Genomic DNA, 26,438 nt, shown 5'->3' on the forward strand with positions numbered 1-26,438 from the left:
TAAAAAAAGAAAAGGACAATCAATTTCCAGCTGCCAGGGCAGGAGGATAAAGACAGAAGTCTCACTCTGACCTATTTCTGGGTGTCTTAAATATAAGAAGAGTCTTCTTGTCAAAGAAGACGTTTTTAAAAATAAAAATAGCGTTCATAATACAGAGCTACAAGGCACTCTTTTGCAGTAATTCGGTCTTGGGGGATGGGGTCTTCAAAAACACTCTTGCACACCTGAGTAGTATTCTTTGTGACAGGTGCATTGTTGAAATAACCATGTACTAAAAAGAGGTATAGGTCTACTACTGGAAGGTCTTTGACTGAAACGTTGTAAATATTTCAGTATCTTTATTGAGCAAGTGAAGACAGTGTGTAGGTGCCCCTTCTTCTTTTTAGTAAAAAAAAAAAAAAAAAAAAGGTTCCCAGAAACAGTTCTGCATGGCTAAGGAAAAGGCGCATGCGTCATGCCAGAAATTTGCAGAGCGGAAGGTGAGCCAGTTTTCCTACCGAGTGGCACATTATCTTAATACACTATCGTTGCTGTAACTCTCGACACAGTGACACTTGTTGGGGATACATGTGTTCCTGTGTGTTGTTCAGCATACCGACCCACCGGTTTAATTAAGCGCTGGCATTTCTAACCTAATTTGGTAAGTCGCCTGTTTGAGTTTAGCTCATTTACTTCATTATTGCTTGTTTCCTCTCAGAGACTGTCCTATAGACTCAATATATAGTTAGCTATAATATGTTGGGTTAAACTGTGGCTGGTGCATCTTCTTCTCCTGGCTCAAATTGAAAACAGTGATTTTAAAGAAAAATACTTCCTTGTATACCAACTTGAATATATCCTTAAGCTAGCTGTTCTTCTCAGTATTGTGTAGTATGTTAGGTCAATAATAGCCTATAACAACCGTGTGTAGCTTTTCTTTGGCGTGTCTGGAACCGTAGCATTTTAGCTTCCTATGCTAATTAAGCGTTAAGCAGTAACCAACTTATTTGAATGGCTTTGTGTTAATGCCAGAAATGAAAAGGTTGTAAGTGTTTTGCAGGTCCACCGTTATTACGTTTGTTGTACCACGTTAATCAACATGTCACTGTATTACTGCGCCGTTAATGCAAATGTTGTGAAGAGTCGCAGGTTGGAAACTGCTTGTTGTTTCCTGTGCTGTGGGCATTAAGCTAAGAGGGATTTAAGGTTGAATTGAAGATGCGTTAAGTTACATTTATAAAAATAGGATTTCTCAAATCTTTCCACATTAGCAATCCTGAAAGATTAGATAGCGCAGAGAGTCATACGTCTGGGTGGTCTGAAATAAGTAGTAGAACTCAGCTGTGATTTGGCACAATCACAGACCTGTACTGTATAACTGTACAGTAAAAGCAAAACTAGTCATCTTCTCTTCATGTTATAGCTCGCAGAAAGTAATATAATAATAGTAGGATGAAAGTTCTGTTTACCCTCAAATATTATACGATGAAAATGTGCTGTATGTATCCTAATAAGTAATGTTTAACACATTACTCTATATGAGGACATAACTATTCAGGAAAAGCTGAGATGTTTACATAATGGATAACATTTAATTCATATCAAACAGCTCTAATGCATACATATTAATCCTTGGTAGATGGTTTTACAGTTGCTATACTGCTGGATTAAGTGGGAGTAATACTCTCCTATATTTTTATGGCTTAAGGTTTACGTAATTTATATGCAGATTACAATACAACCCCTAAGAGTAGACTGGTAGTGTGGTTTAATGTCCTTTGGTAATGTTACACGATTTATATGCTGTGAAGGAAGTGTAAAACATCTGGTTACAGTACTAAAGGAGGTGTTAGTTGGTTGGTGTGGATCAATAACAAGAAAGCAGTTGCAGCACCCAGCCCACCCCACCACCTTCCCGCGCTTATGTATGTGCAAACTACATTTTCTCACCTTATCTCATATAAAGAGACACAGATGAGGCAGGTTGCACATCACCAGGCAGTGTGGTAGTTCTGACAGCTGTAGCTGGCTTCAGCAGCCTAAGCAGGTAGGTGTCTAACACTGCTACTGCGAACGCTTTATGTGATCAAATCTTAAATAGGGGGGTCCTGAAAGAAAAATAAAGTGTTTGTTTGTTTTTTGAGCTAACCTGAGCTGCAGATGAATGACACTTTGAATGGCTGTTTCCTGTTTAAACTGTGAGAGGAGGATGCGCTGGTGTTTCTGTTGTTTCAGAAAGCAGTAGTTTTTTTCTCAGGCCCCTGAAATGTGCGTACAAATAAGAGTACAAAGTGATATTTGGAATTCATACATGTAACAGCACTATTTTAATTTGTTTGACAATCTTCCACCAGGGCTAAAAAACCCTTTTATATATAGATTATATGGTTTCTTCATTACCCTGAAATAGGGTTAGGGTTAGGGCCAGAGATACAAGGTGAAGTATTTCAATGACTGTGTGTATTATCTTTTCATTTTAATCCTTGTTAAATATTTCCATGCCATTTAATATGCTTTAACCCGAGGCTGTGATAAAAAGCGCTCATACAGTAACATAATTTGAGCTTTGCCCTCACTCACTGTTTTTTCCCACCCCTTGTGTGGACTCTGAAGTCAAACCAGGACCTCAGGCTTCTGTTGGGTCTACAGGTCAATGACCCTGAACCACGCAGGCCACCCTTGAAAGGACCTCGGTCAGCGATACACAAACAACCACTGACCTGCTCAATAACTCATGTACACACATATTAACCCATAAAAATAAAAAAAGTCAAGGTTATGTGCTAGTTTGTGCACACGTATTTAAGGATACAAATACACACACATAATATATGCACATGTTAAGTAAAGCCAGTGCAGAAACAAAAACATACTTCTGAATATTATATTCCATTTTTACCAAGTCTGTCCTGCTGGATGCCAATAAATTCTACACACTGCTCCTTTAATTCAAAAGTATGTGTTTTCTTTCTTTGCATCTTTCCTCAGGTGCTGTTAACATTGTGTTGAGGTCATTGGTGGATAAGGAAGGAGGAAGGACACTGTAAATTCAAACAGCAGAGGGAGTGACCCAACAGTCTTAAACCACTCACCCTTACTGGGCTGCAGGCGTCCACACACTCCACCTGGTGAGTGACAGCTTATATGCAGGAGTTTGAACATGTGAGGACATCAGTGTTTAAACATCAAACTAAACTTTAGTGTTAAAAGCAGCTGTGTTCATTAGAGATCCTCTGGGGGCTGATTGACTTCCCTACTGTGAATGTGTCTTAATTTAGAGCAACAGCGCTTAGTTTGATGTGTATTGACTAAACTGCTTTCTATCAAGACACACTCACACTGACTGCATTTATTGGTATACAAGCTGTGGACAGCAGTTAACAATGTGGTCTCAGTGCAAGAAGCTCTTGAGTTGGAATCTATTTCTAGTAGACGTGCGTAGGGCTGGGTATCGGTACTCTATATCTTTAAGGTATCGACTGAAATAAATCGATACCATGTAGTATCCAAATGTCTCCTGTCAAACGATACCTGCAATCGACCCTTTTTGCACCCAGAGCTAGAAAATATGACTATTTATATCACAGCCAATCAATGCAAGTGTTCATGGATTTAATGTGTCATGTGATTGGCCCACTGCCACTGCAGCTACAACCCATCTGTGGTGTTGAAGTCACGGTGAATTTAAGTTAAGCGCTTAGCAGTTCAGCAGCCAAGATGCCACCTAAACGCTCTAAAGTGTGGTTACAATACACTCCTGTTACATCAGATAAAAGCAAGTGCACTAAATGTGGAATGGGTATCCAATGAAGTACTATTGGTACTTGGTTGGTATCGGTATCACTTTAAGGGCACTTGGATTGGTACTGGTACTTTTTTAAACAATATGCAGCCCTAGACGGGTCACATGTGAATGTCTATGTTATAAGGAAAGCTGCAGTGTATCTGACTATTCTATGCAAAAAAAATATGTTATCAATGTTTGATTTATTTATTTTTGTTAATCTGTTGGGAACTGTAGTCTAAAAATGTGCTTTATTTTACATCCAGGGACCAGTTCCAGTTGATTTTATACAGTAGTATACACATGGCTTTTTAGGTCACACAATATTTTGTCTTTATACAGACAGTACCTCTGTTATACCTGTTTTTTCCAACTGGGCTGTGTAAGGGGTGTTCATTCTACCCAGTTTGTCTAGCCATGTATCTGAATACCTGTGCATGTATGCAAATATATTGCATTATATCAATGAAAAAGCAGCAGATAATAAGACATTTCCATAATTGTTTTAGAGAGAAGTCATGTATGAGAGAAGTCCTCTCTTATTATTTCATACTCAGCACTCAGTATAATGAATGTTAGATTATAAATTGAAGTTACCCTTTAAATCACTTGTACTAGACCCCAGTTTCCCTTAATCCAAGCATGGTCGGAGGGTCAATAAGAGTTCTTGAATCAGTCTTGGTTGGGCCCTTACCTTAAGATCAGGTTGCCTTGGGAAACTCTAGCAGGTGCTATTTCCCTGTTCCCAGGAACACAGATGCACATTCACTACGATAAGCATGAAGGCAATGCTGCTAAGACATCTGGAGGAACCTCATGTAAGAACCAATGCTCCTTTGGATTAAAGACGATTAAAGGATTAAAGCCAATTCGGGTGATTTGGGCATTTGTTTGGGAGGTCCTCTGGGTTCCTCCCTGTGGAGGAGCTATTCCAGGGAAGGAATTATGTATCCCATCTGGCTTGGGGATGCCTGGGGATTCCTCAGTAGCAGCTGTAGGGAGTAGCTGGTGAGAAGGTGTCCAAGCATTCATGACCCAGAGGAGTTTCGGGAAGATATTGCATTAATGACAAGTTATCTTAGATTCATAGAGCACAAAGTATAATAATTCACAAAAATTGAACAACCAAGGCTGACTAAAAGTTAGTCTAGTGTAGTGTATGTGTAGTCAATGGTTATAAAAGCAGCAGTGAGCAGAATGAGAGAGCAGACATGTTCTCTGTAATGGTGCAGTGGACGTGTAGGAATTCATCCAGGCCTGACAGTATGGCAGCACTTCTGAGTTGGCTGTTTGGTTTTCGTTGGCTGTTTTTCCTTATCAAACACGGACCCACTGTGGGAAACAGTTTCTACATGTGTCCTCCACTTTTCCCAGGATGGATACTTGGAATTGTTAGCATTCCTTATTGAAACCAAGGACACAAGCTACCCTGCAACTCTCCGCGCCCCCCCGCTCAGAATAAGAACGTCCAACCAATTGCATAACGGTCACATTTTATTTATTTATTTATTTATTGAACTCAGCTTTTCTTTTTTTTCTTTTTTTTTTACTCCCTTTATTGGCAAGTTAATTTTCAAGATTGAGACTGGAGAGATTTGGAGAACGTGACGAGGATCACATGTTAGCACTTCAGATCTGAACCCAGAAGGAAGTCACAGTCACATAATATGAGCCTTTCAGACCAAGAAGCTACCAAATGCTGAAATCACATTTGCATTTTATGTGATTAAAAAAACAAACAAATTAAACTAAAAATATCAAAGCATGGCCTTCAATAAATATCCTTGAAGCTCTACTGTACAGACAAATATCGCAGCATCCCATCCGCCCTGAGATTACTCCCTTGTGCCTCTGCTCTGCTCAACACGAGGGTGGCTTAGTGGCTGAGATCAAACAGGATCATCAACTGTCAGCCTCGTGCTTCCCACGGACGCGGCGCTGACAGCTTGAACAAGGGAACATGATGTGCTGCCCACTTTCTCCAGGAGAAGGCCTGGCACACGACGCCCCCTCACTCCATCCATTCACGGGCTGACGATTTATAAGTGCTTGAGTTGCTGTGCGGCTCACTTATGAATTCACACCAATTAGCTTCAAATCATTTAAAAATGATCACACAGCTCCATTCCACCTGTTTAAATGTATATTTCCAGCTCCAGTAAGTCATAAAGATGGTGGTGAGCAGTAAAGCCCAATCTAAGCGATGAAGTGACGTTTTAGAAACTGTTTAGCTGCTTTTTTAAGGCTCTGTGGTTGTCACCTTCAAACAGCTACAATAGCAGAGCATGTAGTGTTGCACCTGTTAGGTTGCAGCTGCAGGTATTCTGCATGATCACTCAGTGAAATGATATCATGGTCTAACTATGTAGCTTGAAGGCAAACTCACGTCTCTGTTTATATTGTTTACAGATGGAAACTACCTAGTAGCCAAATCCGGTACGAAGCATCTTTTTCTCGTTTCTTGAGATGAATCATTTGCTCATAAAAAACAGGACAGGTGTCAACTTGGTACTCAACATTTAATTTGAACAGGGGTTGGCACTTGCTTTAAAAGTGTAGATTTTCCGGTTCCTTTGTAGTGTAATTCTGAAACACGCAGGTCGAAAAATCGAATTAAAAGTCAACAGTGTAGTACTTAAGAATTAAAATCCAAAGTTATTCACTCTTAAGAGGTTTTCATTTCAGAACACTTGTGGGAGTTTCAAACCTTGCTTTCTAAACTTTGAAGGTAGGGCAGGTAGTGTAATTCCTTAACTGCTGCCAGTTAGTCAAACCACCCAAATGATGTCACTCAGGGATTTTTCTGTGACGACTCAGCTACTCACTCTCAGAGCTACTGAACACTTACCGGTAATACAACAGTTTCACATGCTGCGTTGAAGTCCCATCAAAGAGAAAATTGATATTTATGACTTCAGTAGGATGGTTGTAATTGCTAGAACAGCTGCCTGTAATCTAATCACATTTAATTGTATTTTATACGTCTTCATTTAAGTATGAGTATTGGCCCTGTGTATTACATATAGAGAGATTACCTAGAATGAAAGGCACTCATCACGTCTCGTGTGTCAGAGTGAGACTGAAATCTATACACTGATGATGACTAATGACTGAGCGCTGACACCTGGCCTTGTGATTGGTCAGATGGTATTATGGTATTCTCTGACCTATGAGTCACCACAGCTATTCCCCGCCAACCTGAAGCACATGGCATCTCGTGGCTTGTATAATGTATTTGCATTATTGTGGTTATGAGTCTAATTCATAGTCTTTGTCATATTAGACTTTTTACATATTTCACCTCTCTCTTAAATGTTTTTCTAATTATTTTCTTTAAGAGGAGCACAGGGAGAAATTAAAACAAGTGGTGTCATTGTCTATTATTGTGACATCACATCACAGTTTATAGTTATATCCTGTTGGCTGCAATTGGCACAGACAACGGTTAAGTTAAATGTCTGCTTCCTAATAGCTTTATATTATGTGGATTATAAAATCTTCGCTCTATTTTGAATTTGGACCCACATGAAGGGTTTTCTATCACTATCATATTTAGTTTTAGGATTTTCTCTCAATCATTGGTGCATCCTTTACTGCGCCCTTCTGCTGGTATGCACCACATCCCTCTGCGGCCTCTCATTCAAATGTCAGCTGTACACACCAGCTGGCAGTTATAGCTTAACTCGGAGTGTGTATGTGTGTGTATGTGTGTCTGTATATCTGTCTGTTTGGCATGACTTCTCTCTATTAAGGTCAGATAGACAAACAGAGACCAACTGCCAGTGTCTAATAATGTGGTGACGGCCTTCAGTGCCTGATGCTAAATAGAGCCACATTTCTGTTCCCTCACACACAATCAGAAAAGGGTTTCCGTGAAGTCTTTACTGTACTGTATATCAACCAGTAAAGCCCATTGTGAACCTGAATAACTCTTCAGTCTCTCAATCATTACATTCATTAGTCAGACCTACAAGAACTTTATTTTGAATTCTAGTCAAGACCAACTTTTCCAAAAATACCACACGCCATGCTGAATCCCACGGGAATGAGAATGGGAATAATAAAATGTAGATTTTTTTTCCCATCTGGTTTGTGGTGTAAAACATCTGGGGACTAGATGTTTTACTGAATATAAGCATGATATGTGAGCATGGAAGTTCCTTCCTTACTTTGAACAGTATCTGTGACAAATGACCTCAAATCAAAGCTTTCAGCTGTCAGTGGATTACTTACTGTATATGAAAAAGGTCGCTTGTGATGAAAAAATTGTCTGATTGTGCAGTTCCCCTCAGCTCTACAGAGCATTTTAGCATCTTTTGGCTCAACATTTACTTTTTCCAGCCCACAACTTTACAATTTTGGGTTACACTAACTGCTCTCATCCGCATGCTTCTCAGCTGCAGCTAAGAGCTTGTTTCAGCAAAAAAGGTTTGAAAACTTGAGGTTACTTGCATAACTCTGGTTCTGAGAGTAGAATGAGTGGTATGTCTCACTATGGGAACCACCCCCCACCCACCCCCCTGTGTATTCCTCAGAAGAATTTTTCTCTATCTCTTTCTATTCACTACGCCGATCCTGATTGGCTGGTGATCGTGACGTCTGCATTAGGGGGTTCCACCTACTTTTAAATAGCTTACGCTATGACTCAGGGGTCATTCAAAATAAGCCCCTCTTCTCACTTCATCCCAGCAAGAAGGATTGTCTAGTGAGACAGCTCACTCATACTACTCTGGGAACTGGGGTTACACAGGTAACCTAAAGTTCTCATTTGTAGTATCTTTTCTCTATGGGATATGGAGACACTCATATTGCCAGACAAGATTATTTCAGCAACCACCAGCACTCAACCAGTTGTACTCTGTTCAGCAGAGATATCCAGTCTATAAACAGGACAAACTGGCCCGTATAAGCTGGAGAAATCTCCCCCCAAATCCAGTGGGAGAGCCTTTGATTTGTAATAGGTTTTCCCACGTACCCCAGGATACAAAGAGTTGATCATTTCTCCCAAATCCCTTAATCCTGTCCATGTAGGTGCGCAAAGCATGAACTGTTTTCCAGGGGAAGAAAAAGTTGGGGAAGAGAATGCAATAAGGATATAATGTGGGAGCATGGACCAACCACCATACATACAAAGGCTATGTTAGGCAAACTGAGTACATGAAGGTTGCACAGAAAGTGCATGACCCATTTAGCAGATGCCAAAGCCAGAAACGACACTGTCTTCAGAGACAAGTGTTTCCAGTCAGCCTCCCCCAGTCAGCCTCCTCCAGTCGTTCAAAAGGAGGGCAAGAGAACCCATCCAAAACCACCGCCAAATCCCGTGGGGGGCACCAGCAGCCTGAAAACAGGAAAGAGCCTACGCACCCCTTTCATGAAGCGCCAGACCAAAGGATGTTGGCTGGCTGTTTTACCATCAAACCTTTCATGACATGCTGTAATAGCGGCCAAGTACACCTTAATTATGGAGATGTGTTTGTTAAATCAGGTCCTGGAGACATGAAAAAAATCAGTAGGGCTGGGCAATGTGACCAAAATCTCATATCCCGACATAGGTCATTTCATATCCTTATAATGATACCTTTGCCGATATAAGAATTTTTAATTCAATGATTTTTTGATAAATTGGCTATTGCATGTTTAATGAAGCCCTACAACAAGGGGGGTGGAACATTTACCCCAGTGGAGAAACATACCATAATACATCCATTTGTGATTTGCCCGTAATGGGCAGCAGCTGTGGCATTTCAGTGTGCTCTCCCTTTGTCTGTCTCCCTATGTCATTGCAGCAGCTCTGTATGTGGCTTCAAACATATATAAAGCACAGCGAGGGTCCTATGTTAAAAGATCAGATCAAACATTGACTGACAGATTTTTTTTAATACATTCTTGCTGTCGTTCGTGTCAATACAAATGCTATAATAGGATGAGAGCAGCTGTAGCTCCCTGTCCACATAGTTATGAGCCTTTGTTACTAGATGAAACAAGCTGCTGATAAAATTCACTTTGATATATGTTTCCATAATTAATGTCACTAGCAGGATAAAGTAAATAGCAGCATAGTTATTTTCCTTTGTTGTTGCTGCTAACATCAGATGTGTGTGTCACCTTGTACAACAGCTGCTCAACTTCAGAGATAGAGATAGCCTTACATAGAGATAGATAATACACAGTGAAGAAGAAAGAGAAACAGAATGCACACAAGATAGAAGACAGTAGACCGATAAAAAGCAAAAAAAGACTCAAACAGTTAATAACAAGTATGTATTTTCAATCAGAACAGCTCAAAACAATGGTATGTGCTATGACACCCTTAAACCACACAATCCATTACCTCACCAGCTACACAGTGACAGGCCGCTGCCAAGGCCAGACAGACTGTCAGAAGTGGTGGCATCAATAGCAGCGGATTGTGTTGGAAGAGTTGAGAGGAGTTGCTAAGCTTCACTGACAGGCTTTGGCTTCACACTCCGGCTGGTCAGGAGTCCATGGGCATGCCCTGAATTAGCACAGGGCTTTCCCACTATGTGAGAATGCGATGCAGCTGGAACGACTGTCACTGTCAGCCAAGTGTGAAAACCTGAGTATGCAACTGACTTCACGGGGATTTTTCAGGGGCCAAGAATATGTATTTAACCCCTTAAGCACGAACTCTTAGTTGTTAATACATCTGTAAACATTAACTTAAGAGATATTAGACATATTTAGGATGAGTAATTGATTGTGTGTGTGCAAAAGCAGAGTATAAGAATATGTTGCAGTAATGAATTGAACACAGTGTCCTATACACGGTGCAGCATTAAGCCCAAAGAACATGCACATATGTTACAAATGTGTGTTTTATGATCCATAAGAGAAACAATAGTTACCAATGTGTGTGATCATTTGTGAATAGATTAGGGTTTTTTTTTATAAATGCATATTCCCATCCATTAGAGAGGAAATGTTAACACCATCATTTACTCACAAATTGTCATAAATCATGTTGAAACTGAGATTTGTTATTTCCTCTAAAGATCATTTTTAGATAAAGAAACATTGCACTGATATATATAAATACATTTTTTAACCTTTTGAGAGGCTCGTGTTGTATTTGGATGTGGGACCGATGTCACAGAGGTGGAGGACTCTTCAGTAACAATAATCCTGGAAATCTGCCATGAGCCCCAGGCAGGAAAATTGTATTAATTCAGTTCTGCCAGAATGAAACCATGTTTGTATGTTTCTTTACACAGTGATAATTAGTTGTAATTTCTTATTTGGGTTTTAGGGTTTTAAGGCCCTCAAGTTTCCTCCTAATCCCGATTCAGGTCCATTAATACTGTTTATATGCCCATTCAGAGTCTGATCCAATACTTCCACTTATGTTTATTAAAAATGTGTCTTGTACATTGAAATTGCAAATGAAGCTTACTAAATGCAGTATACTATATTTTTATATCATTGACATGATACGAACAAGAGGGGTTTTACTCAAGACTTATTGGACTTTCTGGAACTACAGAAACACTCCAGTCGTGTCACGACGGCAGAGTAGTGTTACAGAGTGGAGTTTCTTCCCTTACAAATGATCTTTGTATGAGGACAGACACTGGCTGGAAAGAGCACAGAAACCAGACGACACGCAGGTTTAATTTTGGCCTCTTGTCAGGTTACTCACAGAATTAATGTTAAGTAGCAACAGCTGATATAATCTGCCGCTGGAGACATTTGTCATTATAACCCATGAAAGTGAGTCAGTGGCAGTGAAATCTTTATTTTTACATTTTTTTTACACTGCTAATAATTGTGAGCAAAAGATAAGAGCAAAGATGAAAGATGGGTTAAACGTCAAGGTTTTGGAATGTGTTTAACCATTCTCAATTATAGATGAGCTCTGATTCACTCACAAAAATACAGTCGAGCACAGTAATGAAACGATCGACATCCCTAATTCACAAAACACATTTATGACCATAACTGACATTACAGCCACAAACCTTTTTACACTAAAGCAAATGAATACATGCACACGTAGTCAACGCGCATTCTCTCCTCTTCATTTTCTCAGCTCTGCCACCCAGAGCGCAGGAGAGAAGAGGTAGGATGAAAAGCTTCTTGGAGCGACAGTTACATGAGAGAGGAGCGGTAACGAGTGGGCTGGAAACCGTGACAGCCGGCCTGCCGCAAGTAAAGGGGAGCACGAGAGAAAGAGTGAATATGAGAGGGGGAGGGGGGGGGTACATGTAGGAGTATACCACAGCGAATATTGGTAGGAAGACAACATGTTGCAGCTGCAGCCCAGTTTTATTGAACAGATGAGCGAATGAGCAAGCAAGCGTGTCTCGTCCAGACACCCACACCGCCTGGGCTGGAGTCCTAGGAGATTAGCAATACATTGTTACCACTTTGTTTGTTTTTTCTGTGTACATTATGTTGTTTTTTAATACCTCATAACATTTATTTTACATCGCTCTGGTTCAAATCTTTCATACTACCCATTTTCTCCATATCATTTCTTTATTGTTGCAGATTTATTAATTAATCTACCCACTTGTGGTTCCGCTGTTTGAGCAAATTCATGACATAACAACCTCGAGATATTATTAAAAGGAGAAACTCTCTTCTTGTTGACAAAGCTTCTCACATTTAACTGTGGTGTCAGGCTTTCGCTCACAATAGTGTGAAATATCTAAAACAGCGACCCGTATGGAAACGAGTACCCCTGTGTAAACTCCTTAATGGGCATCTTCATTTCCTTCGTGATCATTTGCTTCGAGGTGAAAATATTTTAATTCATTTACATAAAGTATACCACTCGTATGCCTGCTTTCCATACGGTTTGGATACCTGCGCCTTACCACTACTGGAGCGACCGTGATCAGAGGCTGCGATGAGTTCCATAAAACTATGATGGCAATGGCAGAGTAGAAATCTCTGTCATGCTGAGAGACATCATGACACATAAATGTAGTAGGTTATCGATAATTCATGCTGAAGCCCTTGAGTGGCACATTTCCTTGTTGAGCTGTCAGTATCAGTGCTGTTTGGTCATTTCTAAAGATGCTTTATCCTCATGAATATAACAGGAATAGAGCCCGACAGCTCCCCCGCTAATAAAATGTTAATCCCTTGAATGATGCTGTCCTTTTTCCTCATTGGACGCTGTTGCTTGTGTTTGATGTTTTGCATGAATGCAGATACACACACACACACACACACATACATACACACACATACATACACACTCGCTGGCGTTTTTGACTCTTGATCACTCTCGCGGTGTTGAATGTTCTAGTTTTTACACCTGATTCTCGCTGCTTTTTCTTACCTACCACGTGCACGGAACATGTTGCCATGGCATCAGTAAAAAAAAAAAAGAAAGAAAAAAAGGTCTCCCTGTTTTTGTCGTATTTTGTTATAAAAGAGAATCTAAGCTCTCCAAACTCTCTGCTTTTCTCTACCTCACTGCATTTATTTTCCTTAACATCTCTCTCCTTTTCACCCAGAGACTGAAACCAATTCCTCTCCACAGGGGAAGGAACTGAAAAACAACATCGTCTTTACAAAGACAGAACTGGAAAAAATAGAATGAAACTCCGCTACGGTGGTTAAAAGATAATTTTCAATGTCCTTTCAGCCAGGATTATATTATGACATAATTGTATTACCTTTTTTTTTTTTTCAGCACCGGTATGAACATTGTACTCATAAATCTCTTCCCTGCCTGTGGGTATTGTCTGATTATATAACAACCTCTTTTTAATACTATCTACTTACTATTGGGCTGCTAAAATGGCTCTGAGGTGATGTAATGGTATTGAATAGGATCACTTGCCAGAAAACAAAAGCTGGACTCCATCACGGATTGTTAGACAAGCTGCTCTATTTTTAGTTGTAGTTGCAGCTCTTTCCTCTCCTCTCCATACTATAGCATCAAAAGTTATTGAGTAATTATGTTACTGAGCCAGACGTCGGGTTCCTTATACAGTCATCAGACAGGCCAACTTGTAGGTCATTAGTACTTGTGTAGTTTCACGAATGGCGTGTGAAATATGCACGAGCCCTGGACAATCTGTGGTCGCTACGTATGCATTGTTTGTGCGTGTGTGAAAGAAGGCAAGCGAGAATCAGAGCTCATGCGTGCATAAACACCAGCGCTTCTGCTTTCACTCATGGGACTATTAAAATTGCCCTGAGCCAAACCAGCTCTTACTAAACCAGGGGAAATAATGCCTTTTGATTTGAAGGCATCTGTGGATTGAGGGAATTGTTGTTGGAATGTATTTTGATGGATTGACTGTTATCCGTGGTACAAATCCCGGCATTTTATCACGCACCAATCTCTCTCCCCCATCTCTCTCCTCCTTTGATGTTTGGGTCGTCAGATGCTGAAATAAAGTTGAATTTATTGCAGCGAATCAGCCATTTTTTGTCACTGAAGAGACAAGAGACATGTTTGCTCCCCTATCAGCGAGATATTTATGGCGAAGCTTCCCGACATAATTACCTCACACTAACAAGCATTGTTATCACATGGTAAAATGTGTGCGTACTTGTCTTCCAAAAGCGCAAAAACCTTCCCACTGAGAGACTATTCTGAGAAAGCTTGCAGCAGCAACACCTTATGTTTGGAGTTGCAGTTGTAGTTGTTACGGAGGTCCTTTCACAAGAATCTTCCCAAAGAATGAAGTGATGCACCAAAATAATCATTCAAAAATAAATGTTCAAAACTACGCATGTTTCAAATGAATGTGATGTAACTTCTCAAATTAGTTGCATTCCCGTTAACAATACTGAGAGAGCAAACTAACCAATAAATGAGGTGAACTGTGATACAAAGAAGAAGCAAGAAGGTCACATTGACAAGTATTCAGACCTTTTACTCTGTACTTATTTGAAGCACCTTTGGCAGCGATTGCAGCCAAAGGTGCGGGTATGACGCAACAAGCTGTGCACACCTGGATTTGGGGATTGTCTGCCATTCTTATCTGCAGATCCTCTCAAGCTCTGTCAGGTTGCATGGGGACTGTTGGTGGACGGCCATTTTCAGGTCTCTCCAGAGATGTTGGATTGGGTTCAAGTCAGGGCTCTGGTTAGGCAACTTAAGGACAATCACAGAGTTGTTCTTAAGCCACCCCAATGTTGTCTTGGCTGTGGTCTAAGGGTCATTGTCCTGTTGAAAGGTGAATATTTCATTAAGGAGATTTCTGTATTTGGCTCTGTTCAGCTTTCCCTCAACTCTGAATAGCCTCCATGTCTCTGTCGCTTAGAAACACCCCCACAGCATGATGAACATCACTGTTGGGATGTTATTGAGCAGGTGATGAGACTTCTTCTATTTAAGAATGATGAAGGCCACTGTGGGAACCTTTTTGTAGCCTTCTTCAGATCATTGCCTCAAAGCAAACCTATCTCTGAGCTCTGCAGGCAGTTCCTTCAACGTCATGACTTGGTTTTTCATGTCCAATCAATTAGTATCTACAGTGATTGATCAAGGCTCCCTGTCTGTCTGTGAGCTTTTCTGTTTCACTACAGGCAGATTCCCCTCACTAACTAAAATCAATGAATGTCCCGGTGTGTAAAGATGTTGTGTGTTCACCCACGCTTGGACTTTGACCAATTTTATCTTTTTTACATTAAATCTCTGATGTGATCCTAATTATTCTGCATTGGGCAATACAAAAAATATAAAGTATTCACCCCTTTGCAATGACTTGTCTGAACTAAGTTGAACTTGTTATTCACCATTAATGGTAAGCCACACCACAGTTTACAACAATGTAGATCTCACTTGGGGACAGTAACAACTGCGTGAGGCTGCTTAGTTTTTTCTCCTACAAGATTCTGATGCCTATGGAAATTGTTTGAGGGAATCACATGAAGCCAATTTAAAAAAGGCTCAGTTATTTTTCCTTTTCAGCAATACACATCTATCTGAGCCATGTCCACTGCAAACCTTCTGTTGAGTGTGAACTGTGCTCACTATACAGCAAACGCACAGAGCAGTTTCATATTAAGTAATGAAGCGTGGGGAATATAAGTCACGTGCGATATGCCACAACCACATCCATCCATCATGTGCTGCGGTGGTAATATCAGTCTTGTTAGAAGACTCATACAGTCTATAATGATCTCTAGTGGAGCTAGCAGTGGCAGTTCTGTCTCCCATTGGGACACCAGTTGACCTTGCTGTATCACATTTGGGAAATCCAGCAGTGGAAAACAGCTTTGGCTCTAAATGTATGTGTGATATGTTTTAGCTCTTTAACAAATGCTTTTTAGCTCAGACACCTACACCACCTACATCAGTATTTAATGTTGACTGGTGGATTTTCTTTCTAGGAGTAAGAATCAACACCATCACTCAGAGTTGAGTCAGATGTGTGTGTACATTTTACATTACGAGTCTCTGTTTAGGAGCTGTTGATCAATTCCTCTCTATTTATACAAAAAAATCTTTTATATGTATGTCTTACATATCATTTTTTTCTGTTGAGGAAGAAGGTTGTATAACGGTGGATATGCTTTTGCACCTACACACCCACAAACACGTTCTCACACATGCCGAGTCGTCGGCTCGCCTGCAGAGTTTGTGGTTATCAGGCTGCGCTCTACCAGAGGAGGTGTGTTATTTGAGAGAGAGAGTGTGCAGGGAAGTGAGAAGACAGGAACTTCAGGAGCTGTTCTGTTCCGCGGGCCGCCGTACCAAGGAAGGTAGCTTTTCCTCGTACGTTTTCCTGTCGGACGCCCTTCTCCGAGCACCCGACAGGAAATAGCTTTAATGGCATCGGGTTGTATTATAATAGCTGAGAGAAACAACTCGTACTCGCAGAGAGCAGGTCATGTAGCTTGGTATTTATAAAGAATACAGAGAATTGAAGGGTAATTTTCATGATATGACTCAGCACTGTGGTGAAAAAGCATAACAATGAACAGAAATCCTCCACTGCTGAATAGATGGACCATTGTCATTTTGTTATTGTCAATTCACTGCTCATACATATTACAGTCACGACATCGGTTATAGTTTTATTCTTGTTTTTTTGGTGTCTTGATGAAACAGCATTCAAACAGTTTCCCTGAACTATATATACTCTTATCAAGTAACGTTCTCATCTCCTGCCTTGTGTTAGGACTCCGTTTCTCTACAGTGTATTAACTTCTCCATATTTTCTCATATTTACTAAATACCTGTCACATATTTGGGGTTGTTTACTTACAGACATGTTTGATGATGCGGTTTGGTGAGTCCATGAAAACCTAAATCCATGAAAGAATGGGAAATGCGTGTCCAAACTTTGAACCGGTACTTCACATGACCTCATACACGCATTTTACAATGTGCGTAACTCAAACGTGTGGGTTCGATCTGTAAAAACGTTGCTTATTTGCTTTTTCGACAGACTTGATAGCACAGAGATGTTTTTCTGCATGTAAATAACACTCATCAGTTTGGAGGCATTTGTTTTGGCCTAAAGTGAGATTTGGACCTTGGGATTTTTCCAACTCTTTTACTGTTGTCTGCTCTAAATATAGAGAACTCACGGACCATGATTAATTCGAGTAATTCCTGGTTAATTAGGCTATTGCACTGTGGGAAGTACAGTAGTCTTGTTACCCAGCAGACTCTGAGAACTTGCATTTATTTGGCTTTTAACTATTTGAAAATATATTCTTCTTCTTCTTTTTTCCAGATCTGACTCGGTGTGCCGCCTGAGAGGCAACAGACTTCCCTGTGAGCCTAGAAGACGACGCTAAAGGTTTGAACTTAATATTTAAACTCATCCATCTGTCCTTAAAAGTCACTTACAGCATTGAAAGTAGCTTTCAGAAAGTCAACAAGGATACACACTGACAGCCTCATTGCGGTTTACTGATGGATACAACGACACATCTGGGCAATTTTGTGATGGTTCTAATTTCTTTTCATAAACATACATTACATACGTTACTGTACATTTTCGTAATTATGTCACAGCATAGAAACATTTTTATAAACTGTGACATGAGAACAAAGCTAAAAGCTCTACACTGGACTCATGGAAGAGAGCTGCTTCGGCTGTAACGGACCTGCTCAGGTCTGATTAAAGTACCCAGTACCAGTAAGACACCAGACCGAGAGGGGAGGGGGGAGGGAAGGGCTTGCCGCCGGGGGGAGGGAGGGTTTTGTTAAAATGTTTGTACTGTTGATAATATTTGACCTTGATATATGAAAATGATGCCAATAAAAACAGTTGTTCATAAAAAAAAAAAAACTGTGACATGAGGAACATCATGACACACTAAACAGAACCAGAGAGTAGTGTGTGTCCGATTAGCACGTCTTGTTTTTCCACTTAACCCTGAAGGGTTTAGAGCTCAGCAGATTTATTGTCTTTATGTAATCATAACATTACACAATTCTCATATTAAGAAATTGTAGCTCAAAGTTCTAAAGTCACAATAAGTGATGGCAAATCACGTGCAATTTAGTGTTTTTTCTCAGAAGGATGAACATAAGATGGACTTTCTTTTTTTAAGCGTTATGTTGATTTTGTTTGTACTTCCTACCTGGACGTAAGCTCCAGAAATTAATTTAGATGAGTGTGTCCTCTCCTGGTGTCTGACATCCAGGACAGTAAGCTGTTGGGTGGTCAAGCTGCAGCGTCCATAAGCCCTGTTGTTTTTGGTCAGTGTCGTTTCCCATGACTCAGAGATGAGCCAGAGGAAGCCCAATGTGATTTCCACACAGTTCCCAGGCCCCCAGATCCCTCCAAACACAGGACATTACACACACACATACACACACACACACATACACGCACACAGTCGCTCATAAATCAGAGGCAAGTATGTGTGTGTGCATGTGTCTCTGTGTGCGACTAACATTTAAAGAGACGAATGGCCTGAACATCCTTTGCTCTTTGATACACACACACACACACACACACACATGCTCTCTCTAACTTGTCAACCATACACGCACATACACACATCTATATACACACACAGAGGCCTGCAGGGCTCTCAGACTAAGGGACAGCTGCAGCTTCTCCAGTTAAGAGGCCCACTGCATATAACAAGGGCAGTGTGTAACTCTGCACTCACACTTACACTTCAGGTCACTCGCTGTCAGTGAAACCTCTGAACTTCCTTAAGATGAAATCCACTTATCTACAGTATATAATAATACCAAGTACACTCCTGCTCAATATCACTAAAATAATAAGTCATTACCAAATCCTGTCCAATTTAATACAGTTTATTTTAATTTTTAGACCAAACCCAAGAAAAGTTTAGCCAACTGAAACAAAAGTCAGCTCAGCCTTCATTAGTGAGACTTCATTCTTTCACTCTTTGATATTTTCTATGCCCGCCTGTCATTCCTGATGACAGTTTGGATCCTCCTGGGCATGGATGATACCAGTCTTCAATCTGTGGAGAGATGAACTGTCATCCTTCGCAGATCATTCTTTTTGAGCTGCTCTTTGCTGGAGGGATTTTGATGCTCCACTTTCCTGCTTTGAAATACTCCACAAAAGGTGTTCTATTGGTTAAAAGTTAGGGGACAAACTCAGCCAGGTCATAGTTTTTACTTTTTGTCTACTTTTAAAACTTCTACGTGATTTTTTTTTTTTTGTAAGTGTCTTCCACAGCCTCATATCAGCAACCCCCCCTCCACCTCCATGTTTCAGGGTTGGCACTATGCAGTCACTGTGGTAGTCCTGGCCAGGTCCTCGCCAGACATGCTGGACCCCACTCTGATCCAAACTCATTTATTTTGGTTTCATGTGACCAAAGAATGTGCCGCCAGTATTCACCAGACTTCTTTTCATGTTCTTTGGCAGAGTTTCATGTGCTTTGGCAAAGTTTTGTGCCATTTTGCGAGTTTTCTTTATTTGGACATCATCCATAGAGTTTGACTTCATACAGTGTCCTTTGCTCTGAACTGCCGGTTTCCACAGATAATCCTCGAGCCAAGTTGGAATTACTTGGCCTCCTATTTCTCAATACATAGTTGCATAAATAGAGAATTCTGTGCTGTCATTTTTCCAGGACATCCACTGTGTCTTCTGTTAATGCTAGTATGGCTCTTCCTGGAACTCCTAACCACTGCTGCAACTGTGTTCAGTAGCCCACTGATGGTCTTTTACCCTCTCCCATCTTAATGAAGTCTCACAATCTGGTTTGTTAATTGCTCAGGTATTTTCTCATCATATGAAGACATGTTTCACCCAGACCAACATTGAGACAGTTGTGGTGTTCACAGTATCTTTTATAACCTTGTTCAGGCACTTTTTTAAGGCAGTTAGTCTTAATTGGAAGTCACAGGTGTTCTAATGTTCGTTGCACTGAGGTACTTTGAGGCCCGTATTTTCAATTTAGTCTATCTAACCTGTTGTTTTTAATTCCAAATAAGATCTAATACCTACACTTTACTTTATTTTTTTATTCCCTAATATCGATATCTGCATCTTCCCCAAAAATCCAGTATCAGTAGGGCCTTAGTACACATAAGAAAAACTTTAATAATACTTGAAATACATATGTAAACATGCACATGTTAAACGCGACTCAAATAAGTGTTTTTGGTTTTAATAATAATGATAATGATAAATGGAATTAGTATAGACCTTTCACTGAAATAAAATTCAAGTGCTTCACAAGAATAACATTTGAAAAGACCATAAAAACATCCAAATATTAAAAACAAATGAAATAAAATCAATGAAGCAGAAGCAAGAAAAACAGATTAAAACATAGAGGACCATAAAAATATAAAAGCAAAAACACAAACAAACAGAGGACCTCAAAAGCAAACACGCAAGAGATTAACTGCACAAATATTTGGTAGCTGCTGCAAAATAAAGCAGGGAACAAGCTGTGACCTCTGCATAGTATGTATTATAATATCAGTCGAGGTTAGGACACTCAGCATTATTGTATGTGCGTGTGCATGTTTGTGTGTACGTTTCTCTCACAGACTGCATTTAAAGACACATTTTTGAACTTGAAACTATTGACACAGTTTGTCCTTGCAGCATAATTTGGCAGAAGCGGTTGCTGTCTTCATTAGGGTTGGGGGTGAGGGGGGAAGAAGTTTGGCATGCGTGTGTGATAGACAAAGTGTGTGAAAGAGCGAGTCTGACAGCTCAGTTGGTTTCTCATTGTGATTAGAGTTACTGCTGTGATTTATTAGTTGTTTATTGAACAGCAGTAGTACTTCATTATATCTGTTTTTCCTTCACTTGGCATTATTTGTATCCTTTAAAGGAGCGTGACCCCCCCCCTTTCCTGCTTCGTTGTTTTGAAGGCCCCCCTGATCTGTCCCTGAGGTCAGGCTCTATATAACGAGTGTTAAGTTTGGTAGGATTACCTCACCTTCTCTGACAGCCTTCCCGTCTTAGCAGGAGTTTACAGCAGTAAAAGCTGGTGGTGTTATTTTAAATTTAATGTGATGCTTTGGTGGAGTTGATGGAGAAAACACTAGTGTAGACTGGTAGTAGAACACTATTGTTGTGACGGGTCAATGTACATAATCCAACAAAGTTTAATTGATGTGTAGATCAGTTACTATAATAACTACTAATACAGCAATTGTGACTTCCTTATTCCATTGTGATTTTGGCAAAAAACTATTTTAATGACTATACAAGTGTTTTGATATGGACATAATACTTTTGGGTCTTGCTTCAAAAGAATACAGGATGCTGAGAGAAGCTTTTTTAACAGTTTGACATTCTGAACAATTCATTGATTGCTAATTGCTATCTTGCTGAGAGTTAGATGAGAAGATCAATACCCCGCTCTAATGTATGTCTGCTGAATATGAAGCTTCTGACAGCTTAGCTTTACATTATGGTTAGAAGGTTAGAAAGTCCTAATTAAGTAAGTGGAAAAACGTCATGTTATGGTTTTATGCAGGGTTATGTATTAGACTAGGTCTTAGCTGGAAGCAGTGAAGTCTTCGCTGGTTGCCTGGCAACCTCATGGTTAAGATAAGACTCCAGACAGAAATGAGAGTAATATCGAATTCTAGTTTAACTGTCGACAAGAAAGTTAATTAGCATATTTCCATATTTCCACAATGTCAAAACAATAGGTGTCAGTGCTCTGCTGTGGCTTTCCATGAAGTATATTCATCCAACATTTCACTTATCCATCACTTAGTGTAAAACCAGTACTGTTGTGACTTGTGGATTTCTAACATGATTTTTTCAGTTGGCCAATCAGAGCATTACTGAGTTTTGATGTGCACAAAACTGGAAGTTATTTACTACACTCTTATTTTATCTGTGTATGTATATCTGCAGATGTACAGCAGACCATGATAAAGAGGGTGTTACTAATATGTAACTTTATCACTGCCCATTTGGAAAACCTCATAGTGGAATAACACATCATCTCTTATGTGGATTTCCAGGCTCAGTGTGATGATCAATAAATTATACATAATTTATATGTTGTACATTGAACATCCCAGTAGGATGCCTTCATAAAAACAAATTGTACATATACAGTACCAGTCAAAAGTTTGGACACACTTTCCTATTCACTTCAGTGAGAAAGTGTGTCCAAATGTTTGACTGGTACTGTAAGTCTTGTTAATCGGGCTTATACACTGTAAACCTTATTACTTGACCAGATGTTGGTATAGTACAGATTTAGGGTCAAAAACACAATTGTCTTATTAATATCTCCTCCTGTGCATCACTGTAACAGCTGACAGTATTTATCCAAAGGTGTAGAAAAAGTGTGTGACTCACAGTCCCAAAAAAATCACAATGTCATGAATGACTGCTGTGTGCTTACTCTGTGAATCCGCTTGTATCTGACGTTTTATAGGTGAGCTGCATCTATCAATCCCCTCCATGCCAGTAGATAGTCATCAATATGCAGAGTCAATGGCACTATTTCTGTATGAATATGATTGACGCTTGTGTGTGTGTGTGTATATGTGAGGCTGTGCTTGCACCAGTAATAGTGAGCAGAGGAGCAGAGCATGACTCCTAGGGGAGGATGCGATGCGTCTCTTTCTCGCTCCTGATTCCCAACCTGCCGTTTTCTGATAAGAGAGGGACCGAGACGGTCGGGCTCTGGTTAATCCCGTCTCTGCATCTGCCATGAAGAACAATAGATGGGACACACTGGTCATGAGTCTTTTCTTCTGGTATCTGTTTATAGCTTCTGAATCACCAAGGATGGAGTGGGTTGTAAATGCTGTTGAGTAACTCTTGAGACACTTTGCTGATTGTATAACAAACCTTTTGTCACACCCAATTTCCTGTTTTTTCACAGCCAGCTTCCGCAGCTCAAAATGTGATTAAACAAATAAATTATGCAAATAGCATTATTTTTGCCACTGTGAATTATGAAGAAATAAAGACACGTTAAAGGTTGAATAATACACACTAAATTGAGAGTCTTAACGCTGCTTTGACTCATGAGGAGAAAGCATTTGTCATTTGAGGGCTCATTGAGATCATTTTTCATATTTTACATGGAATTCAAACCATTAACATCACTATAATGTCTGTTGTTAGTGATAATTAGTTTAAAATTCAGTTTATGAACCATGTAAACAGTCAAACGTTGCTTATTTCACCATGTCAACAAACTGAATATGTGTCTTCTTCTTTTCTGCGTAAATTGCAGCATTTGTCAGCAGGCTGTTTTTTAGTCACATTTGTAATGCAGCTTTTGTGATGGTGAAGTTGGTCAGAGACTGAATGAATAATGAACCATAATGACTTTGGTAAGCCCCTGACTTTTCCTCTAGTGTCACCATGACGTCGACATTTGTGGTTTTGAGTGAAATGTCTTGGCAACTGTTGAATTGCCGAAGATTCATGACCTCATCGGTATGCATTTGAATCACTTTAGTGACCTCCTGACTATTCATCTACTGTCTTCATCTTTCCCATCAGCCTCAGCAAGGGCTGGATGATAGATCAGATTAATTCAATTAACACCATGTGCACTATGTGTAAAATGTCAATATCCTGAAAAATATGGGATTACAATATGCACAAAAAAGTTCATCTGGTACTGATAGTCAATAGCTGTGTGGGATAACCTGTATTAATGATAACAATGATTACAGCCTTGCAGGTCATGCTTATACGTCTAAAAGTAGTGAGTATAATACAATCTTAATGAAGATTCATTCTAAATGCTAAACTAAGAGGGAGAACATGGTAAACAGTATGGTGTGTTCCATTTATTCCCAGAAGTTGGAATTTCAGAGTTCCCAGTCAATTTTCAGACTCAGAAGGTCGGAGGAACGTCACCAGCCTCGACTTCAAAATCCAAGATGGTAGCCCTGTCCATCAACAGTGTAAAGTTGTAATAACAGAGCTCCCTGGTGGTTGAGTGGTTAGAGCACATGCCACGTAATCACAGGGTCCCTGGTTCGAATACGACCAGGGACCTATGCTGCAGGTCATTCCTCTCTCTCTCTCTCTCTCTCCCTGTTTCCTGTCGGCCTCTGTGCCAATTACTATATAAATAAAGGCAAAAAAGCCCAAATAAATCTTAAAAAAAAAAAAAGAAGTTGTAATAACATCCTGTTTATTAGTCTTAATTGTGTTTCATTAAATCAGTCGTACACACAGAACTGTCCAACTTCTATCTGTGGACGCAGCAATTCAGGTGTGACGTCATTCCCAGCTGTGACTTCCAACTTCTGAGCTAAATGGAACGCAGCATTATACCTCTTGGACATTAACTTGTTAGCATTGACATTTTGATCATGTTAGCATGGCAATGTTAGCAATTAGCTCAAAGCACCACTGCCTTTAAGTTCAGCCTCACAGAGCTGCTAGCATAGACTCAGTCTTGTTGATGTATGTCCATTTTTATGCTTTGGTGCTGTCACATGCAACAGTTCCTGCAGGATTTCGGTGGTTGCCTAGCGACACCGCTCCGATGGCGCCGTCCAGTGTGTCGTCCTCTGTTCTTACTCAGTAGTTTAATGTGTTCTACTTTGTGACTGTGAAGACAATCTATTAATGAAAGATCTCTTCCAAACTTTAATCCTATTTGTGTCATGATTATATTATATTTATTCAATTATCCTTTAAAATGTGATTATTGTGATCACCCCAGTCCAAACTCATAATGCTCTCAGGCTAAAGTTACAGTGGCTGTGTTACTATGGAAACAAAATAGGGTCATAAGTATTGTAGCAGTGTGTCACGATTAATGAATGTGTGAAAACATTTAGTATGACGACATTCAAATATGTTAATGTGTAACAATGACATTCAAATATTTGAACGTGTGAAAAATATCTGAACAACTAGAATGAAAAAGATTTGCACCAATCATTTCCAATATGTGAGTCTGGGTCAAAGTGCATTCAGAGAGCTGACCTCGTGTCGCCTCCTCTTTCCTGGTGAGTTCTCCATCGTTTCTCCTCCTGTAATTGATTTTCTTCATGTGTTTCCTTCACCCAGCTGGCCTTTACATTATCTCACTGGACCACCACACATTGTTCTGACTCATAAAGATCTGAGCGCAGGGGTCTCAGAGGATGAATCCATTCTTCAAGCACATACTTTATATGAATTAACTGTGGTATACATTCAATTCTGAATTTTGAGTGATAGCCACTTAAATGTATAAGAAACACACGTCTCAATAGCACCATCTTAAATACATTTAATTTCCCTCCTCAGTCATTATTGTAACACCACCTCTTTTGCTAATGAAATCATCTAAGAACCTCGAAGCCCAGATTTTACATTTCTCAGTGCAGCACTTTAATTACAAACCGTCTAACTGAAACTATTTTTCTTCCCATTTTAGTTTATTGCTCACTAAATTAACAAATGGCTGTGACCTTTTCATGTCCAGTATTTCTCTTGAACGATTGTACAGCATCATCATCTTTTCTTATTACACAACATAGACCTCAGAGATGCGTTTGTCACTTGTTTTGGCGAGCACGGCGGTGCATCAGATTAGCCTTGTTCAGCGAGGTGCATTGGCTCGCCCACCTCGTGTATTGCGGTTGCGTAACGCGCGAGGAGGAGATTTGTTTTTAAACGTTCCAGTAAGCTCATTTCAGTGAGTCGTGAATTAACCTATAGGGCTGATGTAAAGCCGTGAGAGCAGCAGTGTGGAAGCCGCTCTACAGGTGCTGCAGGTAACCCTCTCTTAATCTCACGGCGCAAGATCTTAAGAGAGGATTTCTTACAGTATGTGAATTTATGCATGGCTGCATATTTACATATCTGGTGATGGGGGGAGGGTGGGGGATGTATGTGGATGTCTCTCTCTCTGTCTCTCTCTCTCCTTTCAGGACAGTGCATAGTTACATTCGCAACCATATGGTGTGTGGGAGAGGAGTTCACTTCCCTGACTGTCAGCCAGGTTTCTGCTGAGTCCTGTGTGTGTTTGTGTGTGTTTGTGTGTGTGTGTGTGTGTGTGTGTGTTGTAATTAGCAGTTACATACCGAGGCTTGTAATTGTGCAACACTGCTCTACTCTGCATCATTTTCGTCTCCATGTGTTGCTTGTGTTGACAAAAAACGCTGCACGTCCCTAACAGTTACTTATAAGGGTAGAGCAACACTGTGCGTCACACACCTACATGTGCACACAAAGATTGACTTGGAATGTGATGAGACAGGTTTTTTAAGGTAATGTGCCAGCTTCCTGAGAATTTTAAGGAGAGCAGATAACGTAATTAGAGGGAAGATGAAGGAGCTGGA

General features: G+C 40.1%; 1 protein-coding gene across 2 annotated transcripts in view; it reads left to right on the forward strand.

Moving 5' to 3' along the window:
• The first annotated feature begins 541 nt into the window (after window positions 1-541).
• The window catches only part of LOC133983201 (neurocalcin-delta A), a 70,463-nt gene continuing 44,566 nt past the window's right edge, over window positions 542-26,438 (forward strand). Inside the window, exons 1-4 of one of the 2 annotated variants that reach the window (XM_062422192.1) lie at window positions 559-640; window positions 2,593-2,672; window positions 2,968-3,107; window positions 17,437-17,502. The gene's annotated coding sequence lies outside the window, so the exon portion shown is untranslated. Of the gene's footprint in view, window positions 641-2,592; window positions 2,673-2,967; window positions 3,108-17,436; window positions 17,503-26,438 lie in introns of both variants that reach the window. The other variant, XM_062422194.1, reaches the window with a different exon arrangement.

Source organism: Scomber scombrus, chromosome 7, assembly GCF_963691925.1.
Source record: "Scomber scombrus chromosome 7, fScoSco1.1, whole genome shotgun sequence".
NCBI classification, from domain to species: Eukaryota; Metazoa; Chordata; class Actinopteri; order Scombriformes; family Scombridae; genus Scomber; species Scomber scombrus.